Source organism: Carettochelys insculpta, chromosome 3, assembly GCF_033958435.1.
Source record: "Carettochelys insculpta isolate YL-2023 chromosome 3, ASM3395843v1, whole genome shotgun sequence".
Classification (NCBI taxonomy): Eukaryota; Metazoa; Chordata; order Testudines; family Carettochelyidae; genus Carettochelys; species Carettochelys insculpta.
This window is the reverse complement of record NC_134139.1, coordinates 163,756,509-163,774,397: the sequence shown is the minus strand read 5'-3', so window position 1 is coordinate 163,774,397 and position 17,889 is coordinate 163,756,509. Positions and strand designations below refer to the sequence as shown.

Genomic DNA, 17,889 nt, shown 5'->3' with positions numbered 1-17,889 from the left:
ATATGAGGTATGTTGGCAACCTATTCTTGCTTTTTGGTGTCAGTGAAATTATTTATTGAAACCACCAGACAGAACTTGCAAAAGTAATTGTTAGTTTCAGTTGGTGCTGTGACCTGAACTAATTCCATTGGCCTGTGAAGTAGGGACTGTAGGTTCAGAATATAGTACAAAGGTATCGCACAGAAGTACTAAAATTTCTGGGTATGTGAGAGTGCATTGAGAATACAATGTCAGCTTTAACTCAGAATTCCCTTGCTCTTTTTATTAAAAAAAAAAGGCCTTTTAATGAACTAATAGTCTGCAAAATACTGTTTTTTTTAAAAAACAACAACGATGGTTACAGTAGCACTAAAAAGAACAGTCTAAATTCAGTTTAATGCTGATCAACTGTAATTACCTGATTCAGAAAAAAGAGGTGTGTGGGATGGGAAATTGTGTGAAATTTTAACCCAAAGTCAGTATAAAAACTTTTCCAAACAGGGATTTACAATTAACTATGACACATGCGGAGGAATGGTGGTGTTGTCAAGGCAAACATTCAATAAATCATTCATAAATATCACCCCACCTGTTGTTTTCGGAAATGGATGTCTGAGGATCAGAATACAATGAACAGCATTAGCTGTTTCATGTGGGGTGAAATCCTCTCATCACTGAAGTCAGCAGAGGTTTGCCGTAGCTTTCAGTATCACTAGGATTTCATCCATTCAGTTTACCTGCCTCCATAATTGGCCCTCTTCATATCAGTGGGACTAACCATTAATACACTGCTCCCTATATAAGGGTGATGAATCAGGCCCATGATGAGAAAATATAAGTTTCCAAAATAGTCTCTGCTCAGCTTTAAAGCCTAAGTCTGCAAATACTGTGTCTCTTTGTGTTTCTGGGAAAGGTAAACCTTTATGTGGTATTATATAAAAGAGGCTGTTACTACAGCATAAACACTATTTTTCTTTGTGTTGAATGAGATGAATTGTTCATATAAAGAATGAGAACCACAGTATTGTTGCCTGTGTAACATATGGAATGCTGTTTCATTAATCAGGCCACTTGTTATAACTATAATTCTTTTGCAGATAACCATTACTGTGTGCAGTCAAATGGGGAGTCTTGGTATTAGCATTGCTGGTGGAAAGGGTTCATCTCCATATAAAGAAAATGATGAGGTGCATTTCATTACTCCAACATTTACCAAGTAATCATTTGGAAAGAGATGGGGAAAAAGGCTATTGGTGGAAGCTAGTTGGTTTAGCTATTTTCTTTATGAAATTACAGTCTGTGTAAGGCTGTAATCTTAGTAATAGAGTTAGCAAGGAGAGCAAAGGATTTGCTTATATTTTCCCTCAAAATACAGTTTTTTGATAGGTTTTTGACCGTGATGCCTCCTTGAAGAAAGATCTTTGCATGACGAGTGAATGATTAGTTCCTGAAGCAGGCTTGACAGCTTAAAATCCCATTGAGTATTTTCCACCTGAATCCATGATAAGTCCATTTTTCATCCCACACGCTAATTTTGCTCCCAACCTACTTGTTCATTCACACTAACCCCTTTTTGAATAGTACTTGTCTTCACACAGTTTATCATAATTTAAATTCTTATTTTCAAATATGTCCCTCGTGGGACTGTTAATGGTGGTTTGTGTCAGTCAGCAATGGGTGGTTTTCTTTTTCTCTTAATGTGTTGATTAAGACATTTAGCTTATATTCAGGTAGGGGCAGCAGAGTAACAGGCTCTGAAAATCAATTTGCTGCCCATGTACTTTTTAAACATCCAAGAGGAATGGGATAAACTCTGCTGGATCTGAATTTTTTTATTTTATGTTGCCAGGCAATCTTAATTGCACGGGTGGCCAAAGATGGCCCAGCAGACTCGGATGGGGTGCAAGCAGGAGACAAAGTGCTGGAGGTAGACAGCTTGCTTTGTAATGGAGTGCTGTATTTTCTTATGTGAGCTGTAGAATTCCCTCCTACTTCCTCACTGGTTCATATGAACGCTTGTTTAATCTGATTTTCTGTGTACCTGAACCAAAATCCTTCATTTAGTGCACTGGTTCTATTATTCCTGAATAGCTATTCTCCTACTATTGTTCTCAAACTAATAGTTTTTATCACTGGTGCTAGCACTTTGTTATTATCACTACTACAACAACAACAATAACAATACAAACAGTTTTTAATTAGTAGAGCAAATACTATTTATTTTGACATTTCTTGTTGACTCAAGGTAGATATAGTAAAGATTTCTTTACATATATTCAGCTATCTGCTCTGGGGAGGTAGTTTATGATCTATAAAACCTACCTTTATAGAAAAGTCCTAGGGAATTTGATAAGGATAAAAATAAGGATGTATGGAAATTCATCAAGATTCTATAGAAATTGCTCCATATCATTGTACAATGTAACAATGATATCCTTCTCTTGATGTGCTTAAAGCTACCCTACAGATTGAATAGAGCATTATTACTGTGTTTGAATTCTATAAGTTAGTTTAAACATTCTTTGGAAAGGTTATAATTCTCTGGTAAATGTTATAGGACCTTTCCAAGGAGTGAATACAAACTTCTGCTTTGAATCATAGACCATTACTATTAGAAAACTGTTGTATATTGGCAAACTGAAGATTTGAAAGAGACACTGTTGTCCACGTGTTTCATAGTAGCAGATTATCTGCAAAGTAAATGCACTGTTCTAATTAGTATTGGTCCTACTGTGCCCTCAGTTTTGAAGTGGAATTCCTGCCTGAGATCAGTAGAGAGTTCTACTTAAAATCAGTGGTACAATATGGTACCATAGCATAGTAATTCCTTAGAACCCACAGAGTTACTCAACTTGTGGTGGCTATTAAATATGGCTCAACTGGTTGGCGAGCATGTAAAATCAAGAACCAAAAAGGAAGGACATTCTTTCTCAAAAGGGCTGCTAATTCAACATCCATCTGCATTTTCTGTGTCTTCCACAAGATGGCACTATGGGCAGAACAATTCACATATTTTAAAAAGTGTGGGGGAAAATGTCATTTTTTGTGAGATGAAAAAGAATTAATTCATAATAATATGTTTAAAAGACATTTCAGTGTTTTGACCAGAGAAAAACATATCTTCAATAAACTAAAATGGTTCCCTAGCTTTGTTTTACAAGTTTTTAGTATCACCTTTTCAACCATTCCAGCACACATACTCAGTAAATGAGTACCCTCTATATATGAAATCCTATATGATAATGGATCTTGTCTGTTTAAGTTGATGTGAGTGAAGTACAGTTACTCGCCATTTGTTTCAGCAGGACTCAGAAAATAAAGGTGGCGACCTTATCCTTTTTTTTTTTCTTTCCACTCGAGGGATCTATTCTTCCAGAATCCAACACACCTGATTTTAGTCCTGTTGAAGTGCCAGCAAAAAACAGTCCATTCCAGGCAGTAAACCACATCGTAACAGTAAGTGAAGATGGTGAATTAAATTAACAAAGAGCTGTGCTTTCACAAATATTTTGTGATTTATGTGTTACATATGCTGCCGTGGCATTCGGACAAGACAGTGTTAGCAAAAAATGTGAATGAATAAAAAGTTGAATATTAAAAAGAAACACTTCATTGTTGGCCAGATTATCAAGTATGCAGCAACGTAAATCAGGAGCAAATTTCCCAACAAGCTAAATTCCCACTGAGAAACTGAACTAAGGAGTCAGATTTTCACTGTTGTGGGTCTCTTGAAAAATCTGTAAAAATCTATGCAGAACTAATATCCTCTTAAGGAGGCATTAGCACATATTTAAGGCTAATAGTCTGTCAGACATATCACTGTGATTTAATGAGAACATGAACAAAGAGACTGGTAATTATAGTGGTTGACTGACCAAACCTTTTGTAGAAGAAGTTGGCTAGTTCTCCTTCGACTTCTTCTGAGGAAAGAAACTGACCACTTCCCCAGCTATCTCCTGCCGTTAACATAATGCAGCTGACTTTTATGATATTTCCTTCTGGATGTGTGCATCTACACTAACAAGTTCTTTTGAAAGAGTTTTTGAAAGAAGGGGGCTCTTTCAAAAGTTCCTTTGGAGAGTCTACACAGAAAACAAAATTTTTTTTTAAAGTAAATCTAAAGAATGTGGCACTGCTCTTGAAAGCACTCTTTCTCTCCCATTTCAGAAGAGCACCTTCTTTTGAAAGTTTTATTAGAAAGAAAATGCGTGTAGATGCTTCACAGGGTCCTTCTTTCGAAAGAGCAGTCCTCATGGCACCTGATTTTTTTGATCCCTGGCCCATTCTTTCGAAAGAGTGGGGGCTGTTTGGATGGTCTTTCAAAAGAGCAGGTAACTGTTTTGATCCACTTTTATGTGTGTGGACGTACTCTTTCGAAAGAAGTTATTTTGGAAGATCTCTGTAGTGTAGACATAGCTAGTGTGAGCAGCTAGCCAGCTCCCCCTGTGGGAAGAGGAGAGGACAGGTCAGATGATGCTGGCCCTTTAGAGCAGAAGGCTCTACAGGAGCCAGTGAGCTACAGCTGTTTCAGGTGCTGAGATGAATCACTATATGGGGTTTTCTGCAGAGAAATTGTTGCACTGAAATCTCTATAAACATGTCTCTGCAAGAGACTTTCTCACAGAAGTTTTTATGCTGATCTCTGCATATTACCACACCTTTGGCTAAGGAGAACATGCAACACTCTCTAGGACTATTGTCTCTTTGGGAATATTACTCTGTTGACTTTGGATCTAGTCAATAGCTCTTAGGTTCTTACTTAGTCTTTTTCCCAGACACAACTCTTTTTGCCTCTCAGTGGAAGTTTCTCCAAATAATGGCTTTCAGCATTAGGTCCATACGTGTGGAGAAAAGACCTTCCATATTCAGAGTGTGGACTAGATGTTGCAGAAGATCTTTACTGAAGTTCTGGTGGATGAGAAACCTGCCTCTTATTAAAGATATGTAGGATATATCATTATAATGACCCCTTTGCTCTTAAGGGTATTTTTCTCTTTTATTTCTATTCATGCGAAAAACAAACAAAAAAACCCCAAACAAACAAAAAATGCAGAAAGGAATATCTTTCTCTAAATGTTTTAAGTTATAAATTCAGAAATGCCACACTTCCTGCATTTTAATCAGGGAAACCATTCCTTTTTTATTAATCATACTTGTGTTGTTTCACCAGTCTGCCTCTCCTCTTTTATACCATAGAATCACAGAATACTGGGACTGAAAGGGACCTTGAGAGGTCGTCGAGTGCAGCCCCCTGCCCTCATGGCAGGACCAAGTGCTGTCTAGACCATCCCTGATAGACACTTATCTAACCTGTTCTTAAATATCTCCAGAGGTGGAGATTCCACAGCCTCCCTAGGCAATTTATTCCAGTGTTTGACCGCCCTGACAGTTAGGAACTTTTTCCTAATGTCCAACCTAAACCTTTCTTGCTGCAGTTTAAGCCCATTGCTTCTTGTTCTAGCCAAGAACAACAAGTTTTCTCCCTCCTCCTTATGACACCCTTTGAGATACCTGACAACCTCTATCATGTCCCCCCTTAATCTTCTCTTTTCCAAACTAAACAAGCCCAGTTCTTTCAGCCTTTCTTCGTAGGTCGTGTTCTCTAGCCCTTTGATCATTCTTGTTGCTCTTTTCTGGACCCTTTCCAATTTCTCCACATCTTTCTTGAAATGCGGTGCCCAGAACTGGACACAATACTCCAGCTGAGGCCTAACCAACGCAGAGTAGAGTGAAAGAATGACTTCTCATGTCTTGTTCAGAACACACCTGTTAATGCATCCTAGAATCATGTTTGCTTTTTTGCAACAGCATCACACTGACTCATATTTAGCTTGTGGTCCACTATAACCCCTTGATCCCTTTCTGCCATACTCCTTCCTAGGCAGTCGCTTCCCATTCTCTATGCGTGAAACTGATTGTTCCTTCCTAAATGGAGCACTTTGCATTTGTCTTTATTAAACTTCATCCTGTTTACCTCAGACCATTTCTCCAATTTGTCCAGATCATTCTGAATTTTGATCCTATCCTCCAAAGCAGTTGCAACCCCTCCCAGCTTGGTATCATCTGCAAACTTAATAAGTGTACTTTCTATGCCAATATCTAAATCATTAATGAAGATATTGAACAGAACTGGTCCCAAAACAGACCCCTGTGGAACCCCACTTGTTATACCATTCCAGTGGGATTGAGAACCATTAATAACTACTCTCTGAATATGGTTATCCAGACAGTTTTGCACCCACCTTACAGTAGCCTCATCTAATCTGTATTTGCCTAGTTGATTGATAAGAATATCATGCAAGACCATATCAAATGTCTTACTAAAGTCTAGGTAGACCACATCCACCGCTTCTCTCTTATCCACAAGGCTCCTTATCCTATCAAAGAAAACTATCACAATGGTTAAACATTATTTGTTCTTTACAAATCCTTGCTGGCTGTTCTCTATCACCTTACCACTTTCCAAGTGTTAGCAGATGATTTCCTTAATTACTTTTTCCATTGTATCCTATCCTTAACAATGTTGCTGCAGGTGATATCACTGCCATGACAAAAGATGATGTCTCCAATAGATTCAATTTTCTCCCCTCTGGTCTTTCCTATCTTCAAATAGTTGGTTACTCCTGATTATTTGAAAAGGCTCATTTGAATTTTAACTAGTCCAAAATCTACATGCTTAAATTCCTGCTTCAGATTTAATGCTACTTGGCTCCAGTTGCTTGCCCCACAGATGGCATCTTCTGCTGAGATTTGAAAGGTGCTGTCCAGGTCTCTCCATGGTCAACCCATTTCCGCGGTACTGCCTGCTGGGAAGAGATCAGTCTCTCCTTTGCTACTTTGAATTATCAGTAATTAGTTGAACAAACAGGTGCTGTGTCGCTCTTTTTCAAAGTAAAAACTAGGCCAGATCTACACTACCACATGACTTGGTTTAACTCACATTATGCTGGGTTGTAAATAAGCCACCCCACAATTGACATAACTTACACTGACCCAGGCATTATAGGACAGTGCTATGTCAGTGGGAAAAGCCCTGGATGTGACAGTCCCAATTAGTGTGTCTGGACCTGAGTCTGCAACCTCTCCGCTACTTGGGCTGAACAATATAGACACTTACCACACTGCCTTTCATTTACATCGTTTGGAAATGGTCCAAGAAAATCTTCACACCAGTCAGAATCAAAATGAACAAATCAGGCTTTTTTCATCTAGGCCGTGTCTACACTAGCCCAAAACTTCGAAATGGCCATGCAAATGCCCATTTCAAAGTTGACTAATGAAGCACTGAAATACGTATTCAGCGCTTCATTAGAACGCTGGCGGCTGCGGCACGTCGAAATTGACGCAGCTCACTGCCGTGTGGCTCTTCCAGACGGGGCTCCTTTTCGAAAGGACCCCAGGAACTTCGAAATCCCCTTACTCCCATCTGCTGTTAGGAATAAGGGGATTTCGAAGTTGCCGGGGTCCTTTCGAAAAGGAGCCCCATCTGGAAGAGCCGCATGGCGGCGAGCCGTGTCAATTTCGAAGTGCCGCGGCTGCCAGCGTTCTAATGAGGCACTGAATACGTATTTCAGCGCTTCGTTAGTCAACTTCGAAATGGCCATTTTGAAGTTTTGGGCTAGTGTAGACACAGCCCTACAGTCAAACCCAGGCTTGCCAGGTCATGTTCCAATATAGGACTGATGAAAAACTTAGATGTAAGTAAGCATCGATAACTTCTTCCCATTCTTCTACGTAGTATTTTCTAGGTCAAGGAAATGTAAAATTCTCGCTAAAATGTGACAAATTTCCCGTCTTCACGTGGGAATGTCACCTTCTCTTTGTCATTTTATTGAAATAAAAGTAGTTGAATGTTCTCAGTGGTGACAGATGGCAGAACAAGGAGCAATGGTCTGAAGTTACAGAGGGAGAGGTGTAGGCTGTTGTAGGTGTTGTGCTTGCATAAGAGGCTGAGAAACTTCTCAGCAGTTTACATTTATGTGCACCCCTCCCCCTATCCCTTCCCCACAGGTGTCACACAGTCGGGGTCTTTCCCGCTGTCAGCCACATCACATGGGTAGCTCCCAACCCCATAAAAGGACATGCCTGCTGTTCGGGGCTGACCATCCTGCCAGGAAGCCCCATTTCATGGCTTGTACGCAGTTAGGGCTCCAAGAGCAGCCAAGATATTTGGAGGCTTGCAGCTGCAGGCGGGGAGTCTCCCTGGCGGCTAACATTTTCAGGGCATTGCTGCCATTCCCCATGTTGGCAGTTTCCTTGCAGTGAAGAGGGAATACAAAAATGCAGGGCCAGTTCAGAATACAGACTGTGCACAGAAGCTGCATAATGAACTGGGAAGCCAAATATCCTCCCATCAGCAACTCTCTTTTTTCAAAAACTTTACTATCTGCTCTCTCTTCACGCTTTTCATTGTCCCTATATTATTTTCAGGGATCAGATTCAATCAGGGGAGGGTGGACAGTTATTGGATGGCCAGTTGAAAGGACACAAACTTGCTGATTTTTATGAAATCCTTGATAATTCAGTCACAGGAAAAATAGACTTTTGTTAACTTTTCCATCTTTGTTGATGTCCCACTTTTCCAACTGGAAAAATGGATGTTTGCTTACTGTGGGAGGGGAATGAGGTCAATGCAATGAGGGAAGATAATGTCAAATACCAGCAAACATACCCAGAATGCTAAAGGGATGAGGGAATTGTGGGATAGGTTCCCACAATGCACTGCTGCAACTGTCAATGTTTGCCAATGGAGTGTGGCAGCAATAAGTCGACTTTGTGAGGTGCACATGGGAAGGTGAGGATAGTAAAATTCAAATTTATAAAATCCAGCATTACAACATTTATATAATAAATCTGAATTTGTCTCATAATGTAGACATAGTCTTTGGTAGGGTCGATCCTGCTTTGGGCAGGGGGCTGGACTAGATGATCTACTGATGTCTCTTCCAGCCGTAAGATTCTGTGATATAATTTCTCAACACACAATCACTTCATTAAGGAAGAAGACTTTATTCTTTTAATGCAAAACCCAACTGTTACACATGGTGATTAAGTTGAAACATTTAGGGCTTGTATGTTTCATGTCAGCCAGAACATTTTAAATAACATGTTTTACAACTCTAGTGTAGACAAATAAGTCATATTTCACATTTAGCTGTTCAGTTTTATACATACATTTGTATGCAACCGTGTGCCTTAGATATTTAAAAATCTGGAACAGAACATAATGCCACCAATTTTATCTGTTTCATCTAGTATGCTCGCCCCTTACGTGCTCAGGCAACCTAGCGATTGACTTCATCCTTCTAGGCAAAGCTCCTTTTGAATAATGTAGGTCATGGCAAATGATGCCCCTGCAATTTATCCCACAGACATTGTGTATGCATGAATAATGCAAACTCATTGTTAGGTTAAAAGTCATGCAAATTTGTGAAACTTTTAGATCACTCTTTTATCTTTAACTTCCTTAAAGGTTTCTTTCAGAAAGTTGTGCCATCTGTCTTTTAAATTCATTTACCCATCACATTTTTGCACTAATTTAAAAGCCAGCAGATGTCAGTATTATCTAAGTGTTAGGAAAGTTGATAAATACATTCATTACTGCATTCTCGGACATCTTTTTATACTCTCCTGAAAAATATTATTTAAAAGTGCTATATGCAATTACTTTTCTCAGGCATGAGTGGGAAAGTCTTTATTCACTCAAAGTAACAAAATTATCATAGACAAGATCTGTTATGGATACAGATACATTTTCAAATCCAAACTTTTTGCACACATTAAAAACCTTCTTTCATTCTTTAATGAGGAGGTGTGTGTAACTCTTTTATTAAAGTCATTAGCAGGCGTTATTGCCTTTACAATCTTCAAAGAGAAGCAAGGTTGAAGTTCCGTTCTAGATCTCAGGGCATTAAACAATATGGGAAGACATAGGTGTTCAAGATGATCCTGGTAGCAACCATTATTCCAGCTGTAGAACAGCAAGATTTCCTACTGTCTACTTTTGGGCAAGGCTGTTATCAGTACAGACTGCTCCACCCAGATGATTCTACAAGGTTCTCCTCATTGGACTGAAGCACTAACTCCAGTACAGCGACTAGAACTTATCAGTGGCACACTCAATATAGTACGCAGACTCATCTCCCTGAGACAGATGCCTTCCTAACAGCGTGGGGGAGGGAGGGCACTTGCCTACACAACCACAAGGTTCCAGGCAAATAGCTTCCACAAAAATGACCACCCATATCACTTTGGAGTTAAGTACTGGCAGAAATGTTTGTACAAATACTGGCCTTTCCATCAGGTTTATCCACACAAAGGTCATGATGGACCTTTATGTTCCACATAAATTGCTTAGGGTGTTCTGAGTCTTCCTCCCTCTTCAAGGAAGCACTCAGCCTTCAGAAGTGACACATCCTTCAGAATGTGCTCATCTCTGCTGTCTGTCTACTAGGGATACAGAACATGGCAGCCTCAGTCAGACTTTCTGGCCCAACCATGAATGGGAACTGAAATCAGAGCTGTTTTTCACATGTATTTTCTCCTTTAGGGAGAAATGACGGCAGTCCTCTTCACTGTTCACTGGAAACATAAATATCCTCATTACTTCCCCAGGCCTGTGGAACCATTCCCTCAGAGGTGCTCTTGTCCTCCAATGGGATGGGGACCTTTTTTATTCCTATTCCCAGTTTTCTCTTCTATACAAGACCCAGTTGAAAATTCAACAAGAGAATACTTTGTCCTCTTTTGACCAAGACATGCCTGACTCCTATACCTAACACAGATGGCAATATGTCCTCCTGTTCCTCCTCAGCTGATTCCTCACCTGACCTTTCAGAACAATGGGCTTCTCCTTTACCATACCCTGTGAGTCTTAGACCTGCAAGTGTAGCTCCTTTTTGGTTCAAGACCTAGAGGAAGTGCCAGTACGCAGCCAAAATGACTATGCAACATGACTACAAAATTGAAACAATTCCAAGCCATAGCTGTTCTACTCACATGAACCTAACCTCATTTTCCCTCCCTGTGCTTTTACACATCATTTTAGACCTCAAAGGTCAAAACTTTCACTTGGCTCTGTTAAGGCACATCTTGCAGTGAAAATGTCCTTCCACCACCAGGTAGACAAATACTCTCTGTTTGCTCACCTGCTAGATGCATAGACTCCTTAAGTGCATTGAGAATCTCTTCTCACCTATGACACCATCCTCTCCAGCCAGGGATGCCAGCCTAGTTCTCAGGCTTTTGATTAAACCTTTGACCTTTGAGTCCCTGGCAACTTGTACTCTCACTCATGTGTGTGTGAAGATGCATTTGTGAGAGATGATCAATTTGTAACTGTTATCTCCTCAAGGAGGCACATAAGAGAAATAATAGGCCCGATGACACTCCACCATTCATGTTCCTTTTAATTAAAAAAAACAAACAAATCTGAGGCCATATCTCAAGTTTTTCCCACATCTATCTGCATTTCCAGGTAAATCAACAAATCTGTCTCCCAGTTTTTCCCAAAAGCACGCTCTGACAACAGGGAGATGATTCTGCATATGCAATGTATTAGAAAAATACTAGCATTATACTTGCACTGGACTAAACACAGCAGGAAATCCCCTAAACTCTTCCTTTCATCCAGAGAATGATTTCTAAGCTGTGATATTGGCTCAAAGACTGTCCAAAGGGGTCTCTGTATTAATCACAGTGTGTTTTCCATCCTGGGTCCATATGCAGTTGAAGAGGTCAATTTCTGTGTTGGTCCCATTCCTTACAGATATTCCCATCTCAGTGGTCTGTATGGTAGTACTTAAACCTCTACCCACACACTCACAGAACATTGTGATCAATGAAGATTTGACTCCTAATGCCATCTTTGACTTCATAGTACTCTGTGTAGTAACACTCCAATCTGAAGTCCCATCCTCCAGTGTTGAGTAATGCTTAGGAATCGCCTACAGTGGAGCACCCAAAAGGACACTACTCAAAGAAGAAGAGGAAGTTACTCACCTTGCACGCTAACAGTGGTTCTTCGAGATGTATGTCCCTGTGCATGTAACGTAACCCACCCTCCTCCCCTCTACTTTGGAGTTCTCCACGGGGCTCTGTGGTAGAAAATGAAGTGAGGGGCTGTCGCCCGTGCAGTGCTAGAGGCAGACCACATGGCAGGGAGAGCATATGAGTGGGCTCAATGGACATTGCTACCAAGTCTCTGATTAGAGGCCCAGGGTGCTCAGACACCTACAGTGTAGCACCCATCAGGGGACACATCTTGCAGAACTATCGTTATTGCACAAGATGAGTAACTTCCTCTTCATACTCTTTTTAATCTTCCACAGATCTTTGCTGTGTTGCTCATGTCGGTTGAACATTTTAGTTGTATCCATTGGCTCTGTTTTCTTTTCATTCAATGTAATTCTGGTTTCTTATGCTTTCCTGTTTCTGAATTCTTCTCTCTTTTTTTCTGAAATCCTTTCTATTTTACTCAAGATACCTCGAATCATCCTAACACGCCCTTCCACTTCAGATGAGGACACTGACCAATTAACCCAAGATCCGGATGACTTTGAGCCTGAGGAGATGGATAGTGCAGAAAGCCGTGTCTATTCAGAGTGTTTGAACAGTGCTTTTTACCCTCCAGAATAAAGTACTCAGACTGAAAAGAATCATGGTATTATATTTTCACTGTTCTGTTTCTGTTCAGGTAGTACTTGAACCACTATGCCTTATTCATAGCTGCAACCAGTACGAGGACTGAATTTGAACTGAAAAAACAACCAAACTTATATTTATTTGCCTTGAACTTTACTTCATGTGGAATTAATACACTTAAAATGGAATGTTTTTTGTATAAAGTTATGGGATTGTCACTGGTCAAGTGTTTCAAATTTCCATTTTAAGGACACTGCAGTAACTCAATGGGATAATAGAGATTTTTATGTATTGGGGTACAACAACCCATTTGGAAACATGGTCAAAGCAAATGTCTAAATTTATTTATTTTTTAAACCACGGGGCATATTTCAACCCATTTTATCTACTGGTTCCTTTGGATTGTTCCCTTTTATGTTGTTTTCTATCTGAATAAAATATTGCTCTGAAGTCTGATAAACAGTCTTCTCTTTTGTAAATGAACGTAATTCACCCTGGAAATGTGCAAGTCATATGAATTAATTAAAGAAGAGGCTTGTCTAAGTGCATATTTTGTGTGATCCACATGTGAGAGCCTTATAAGGAACTGTTAAGTATAGATCCCATCAAATAAAAACTTAGACGAGCCTCTTCTTCAGCTAGGAGCCAGGGTTGAGAAAGAACTTAACCAAGAGTGATTTCTATGGCTTCCCTCTTCCTCCCCTTGATATGTGGATAAGCAGAAGCCCCAAAAGTTGCCTGGTAATTTTGGCGTCTGGTTTTCAGAGTAAGCCAAAGTATGTAAGGTAAACATCAGAGATCAAATGTTCTTGTGTCTGTGCACTCAACCTTCTTTTTCTTTACTGGAATTTAATGCCTTCCATATTGATCAGGTACCTGACACATTTTTAGGTACTGAAAAAATAATCCACTGTTGGAACTGAGTTCAACATGGTATTGACTATTGGACGCATGTACCATTGTCCTGTACTTTTATGGAATCAGATGGCTTAAGTGTTTGATTGTCATCTTCTTGTGGTTGGCATACAAGGAGGATGTTAAGTACCAATTGATGAGGAAGAGCGCCCTTCATTAAAGTGGTAGAGGCATTTTCTGGTGGAGAAAGATGTATTGAGTTCTCTGGGGACCACCATATCTGTGTATATGTAAATATAGTTTCTTTACAATATATGAATGCAGTACTGACCTATGACCTGGCAGAGTCTGATTTTCTATTCAAATACTTGGACAACAAGCTGATAGTTCTCTCAGAATGACTTGAAAGACATCATGGTAGTTAGCAGTTTTGACCTAGAACAGGATTGCTACCATAGTATCAATAAATCACCCCTAATAATTACGAAGAAAATTTGAATATGAAATATGAAGATCTGGATAATACTGATAATTCATGATATGGACATTTCTCTTGTACCACAAGCTGTTTCCACCACAGTTTTCTTATTCTTTTATGTTTTGCTGAAATGAAGATAATTTGCTAGTGATATGAATATTAAACTAATTTTCATTAATTCTGGAACTTAAGTGTTACTACATAATCAGCTAGTACTGTGATAATGCCTGTATCAGATCCATAATCTTCCTAGGTTGATTCAGGGTAGACAGACATTGGTTGAGGAAATTAAATTTTATAAAGCAACATTTGTTCTTTTTCCCTACTGTGCTACACAGATTTTCTTCATAGGAGAAATCATTGTTTCTCCACAGTGACATATTCCTTACTGAATGCATAATGCAGAAATGTTATTAAAACCTGGCTCTCTGCATTAGGAAATGGCTTTGCAATCCAGTATGTAAGCTGCAATTTTTATTAGTATTGAATTACATCTTCCTGCACTGCAGGAATAGGAGAATATAGATAGTACATTGTTATAAACCAATAACTGGTGGCAGGAATGAACCTCAGCTTATCAAGGGAATTAAGTAGAATGAAATGGGATTCTACTGAGAATGATATATTTCCGCTATTTTGCTCTGCTCCAGCCAACTATAAGTTTAGTTTCTTCATTGGGTACATAATTTGATTTTGCTTTCTAAAGTATTCTAGAAAAGCAGAGTGATTTCATACGAGCGTACATTCTGCAATTCAGCTTAAGTTTTGAAAAGTGGCTTCTAATTTTGAGTACCACAGGTTTTGGGATTTTTGTGTGTATACCTACACCTACAGTGACTTTAGCTAACATTACGGGTCTGTGAAAACAAGATTTTTAATGTTCAGGTGGTTTGCCACAAAACAGAAGCAAACAAATTAGTAGAATATTTTGAAAACATTTGTCTTTGTTTATTTGTAATTGAACTTGCAAAATGTAGATTACAGTGTAGTGGCTTGATTCAGATAAGAACACAGGCTTAATTCTCATTCCAGTGGATGTACTGATCACAAGAAAACAGGTGATGGTTTTATGGACTTTGTTGAATAACATCATGCTACAGGCACATAATTCTAATGTATTATGAATTAGCATCATAAATGTGAATGCCCCTTCCTAAAACACAAAAGTCCAGATCTGGAATCCATTACTTAGTTTTCGCTCATGCAAAATTTCCATTTCTGTCCGTAACAGATTTGCTTGCATAGGAGCTAAGTAAAATATTAAGAGCCCAATTCTGCCACTGTGGCTCGTGCTGTTATACTTACTCTCTTGAACTACTGTGGAGAAAGAGAGGGCAGAAATAGGCCCCAAAAAAGCCTTCAGTCAATCCTGATATAACAGTTGCCCAGTTCTTGCACTTACTAGTTAATGGCCATATAGATCAGTTATCCACAAATTGGCTCTCTGTGCAGCACTTGCTGATGGTCTGTGGACAACTGATTTCTCCTTGTTTTCAGATGCAAAATTCCATTAAAAGGTAACTAAGAATGCATTAAGTACCCCTCTGTTGTTGAATAATAACAGAGAGTAAGCCATGCTAGTCTATACACTATCAAAACAAAAAGCAGTCAAGTAGCACTTTAAAGACTAGCAAAATAGTTTATTAGGTGAGCTTTCGTGGGACAGACCCACTTCTTCAGACCATAGCCAGACCAGAACAGACTCAATATTTAAGACACAGAGAACCAAAAACAATAAGCAAGGAGGACAAATCAAAACAAACCTCTATTGTTGTTTTTCCCTTCTGAGCAATCGCTATAGTTGCCACAGGCATGTGATGTGATTTTGTGTGGGAAGAGTGATTGGTTGGTATGGAGTGATTATGGGGAGGGGACAATCTCCCTTTAAATGTGCTTTACACTGTTAGGTAACTTGAGTACAATGTGTATGAGAACAAAAATGCATTTAGAAAGGTTCTCTGAGGAAACTTACAGAAGAGATTCATACATGTCATATATCATATACAATGATTTTATGTATTGGCTCCCCTGTACATGAGGTGGGGATTCATACTGCGTGTAAAAATTTCCCTCTTTCGTCGTGCCTGTTCTCGCTCCCTCCCCTGAGTATTTACAGAGTAAGCAGGTTGCCTGAAGAATGACAGCAGCAGTTGGTGGTAGTGCTGTAGAAATGTAGAGTGTGACCTCTTGCAAGGATTAACTTCCCACCCTCAAATTCCATGTCAATTGGAAGGTAAGCCTTAGTACATAACTGCAGGCAAATTCAGCACACGCTTCATTTCTGTTGAGGTAATCTGAAATACATGTTAGAAAAGCGTCTGGAATCCTGATGCTTCCTACATGTGCACGTGACCTAGCATATGCATGCAGATACTTTCTGATCTGTCTTACTGGTAGAGAAACAATTGCAAGCCACAGAAAAAGAATTAGGAATCTTAACTTGCAATTTCTTCATGAATTGCAACCAGAGACGTGTGGATGGATCTCTGAGTATTATGGGTTTCTTTTAACTTCTGAATTATTTTTTGAAATAAATGGTTAAAAAGGATCTTTCCAAACCTTAAGAACTCTTATGCTTTCTGCCTTAATTGTAGACCTCTTAACAGATATACATATCTATGTGAGATAAGTGTCTGAACTTTATATTAGACCTAAAAATAGTCTTTAATTCCCATTGGTGTGTTTGGACACAATCATAAAGACATTGTCCATGAATATAAGGCAGAGACAATACATGTAGGACACACATTTCATAAAACCTGGAGTTCTAATGTTGCAGCAGCATAGCTGCATGCATGATAAATGTGACTAATAAAAGAAATATGAGTGTTTTGTGAATGAAAATGTGATCCAGTGTGACATGGGGATTATTGTTACTAACCTATTTTCTTTTCCAACCACTGCAGACTAACTCTCCACAGAAAATAGATCTCATTAAATTGTCAACCTATAAATTGCTGCTATTTGGGGATTGCAGTAATTCTGGTTTCCTACCCCACCAAAAATGGATCTCTGTCTTGGCCTCCTGCGGTGTTGCTCACATTTTGGTACCCCGTGCTGAAAAGAAAAGTGGCTATTAGAAGTAAAATGGTTATTGTGTGAAGAAATTACTGGAAATGGTACAGTAATTTATAGAGACAAAAAGCCCATAAAATACACATTACTCAAAACCACAGGGGGACTATTGTTCTTTGTAAAGGGAAAAAAAACCCCCAGAAATATGAAAGTTGCTGATGCAGTATATTAGAAAATCCCTAGCATAATGGCTTGACCTCATAAGGGCCAAGTGGTCCTCCAACCCTGCAAACAACCCAGGGAAGAGTGAAAAGTGTTTTTCGACCTACACTGGGTTCAACTCACAGGCTCACTACTACAGGAATGAAATGATAGAAGCATAGGGTTAGCAGGAACCTCAAGAGTCATCTAATTTCCCATCAAAATCAGCATTTGTGTCTGAGCCATCAAAGACAGCTGGCTAGTCAGTCTCCTTTTGCAAATCTCCAGTGCAGAAGCTCCCATGACCTCCCTGCTCATTTTTTTTCTATTGTCCAATTGTTCTCACAGTTAGGATGTTTTTCCTGAGTTTTAACCTAAATCTGCTGTGCTGTAGTTCGAACCCGTTGCCTCTTGTCCTGCCCTCTGTGGTGAGAGAGAACAACTTTTCTCCGTCTTTTTACGGCAACCTTCCAAGTATTTGAAGACTCCTATCATATCCCTCCTAATAGGCTCTTTTACAAACAACATACTGGCTACGTCTACACTAGCACACTACGTCAAAGTAGCCTATTTCCAAGTAAGAACATAGAAATAGGCTACTTCGACGCGTATCGTCTACATGTCCTCCAGGGCTGGTGCCATCGACGTTCAACGTCAGAGTAGCGTCGGGAAACATCAAAAGGAGCTGCCCCCGAAGGAAATGTGGAGCGTCTGCACAC

At 39.5% G+C, this 17,889-nt stretch overlaps 1 long non-coding RNA gene across 1 annotated transcript; it reads left to right on the top strand.

Moving 5' to 3' along the window:
• The first annotated feature begins 1,414 nt into the window (after positions 1-1,414).
• LOC142010540 (uncharacterized) lies at positions 1,415-13,054 on the top strand. Its single transcript, XR_012644833.1, has 3 exons — positions 1,415-1,906; positions 3,340-3,435; positions 12,460-13,054. It is a non-coding gene; the product is annotated as an uncharacterized LOC142010540 (long non-coding RNA).
• The last annotated feature ends 4,835 nt before the right edge of the window (positions 13,055-17,889 follow it).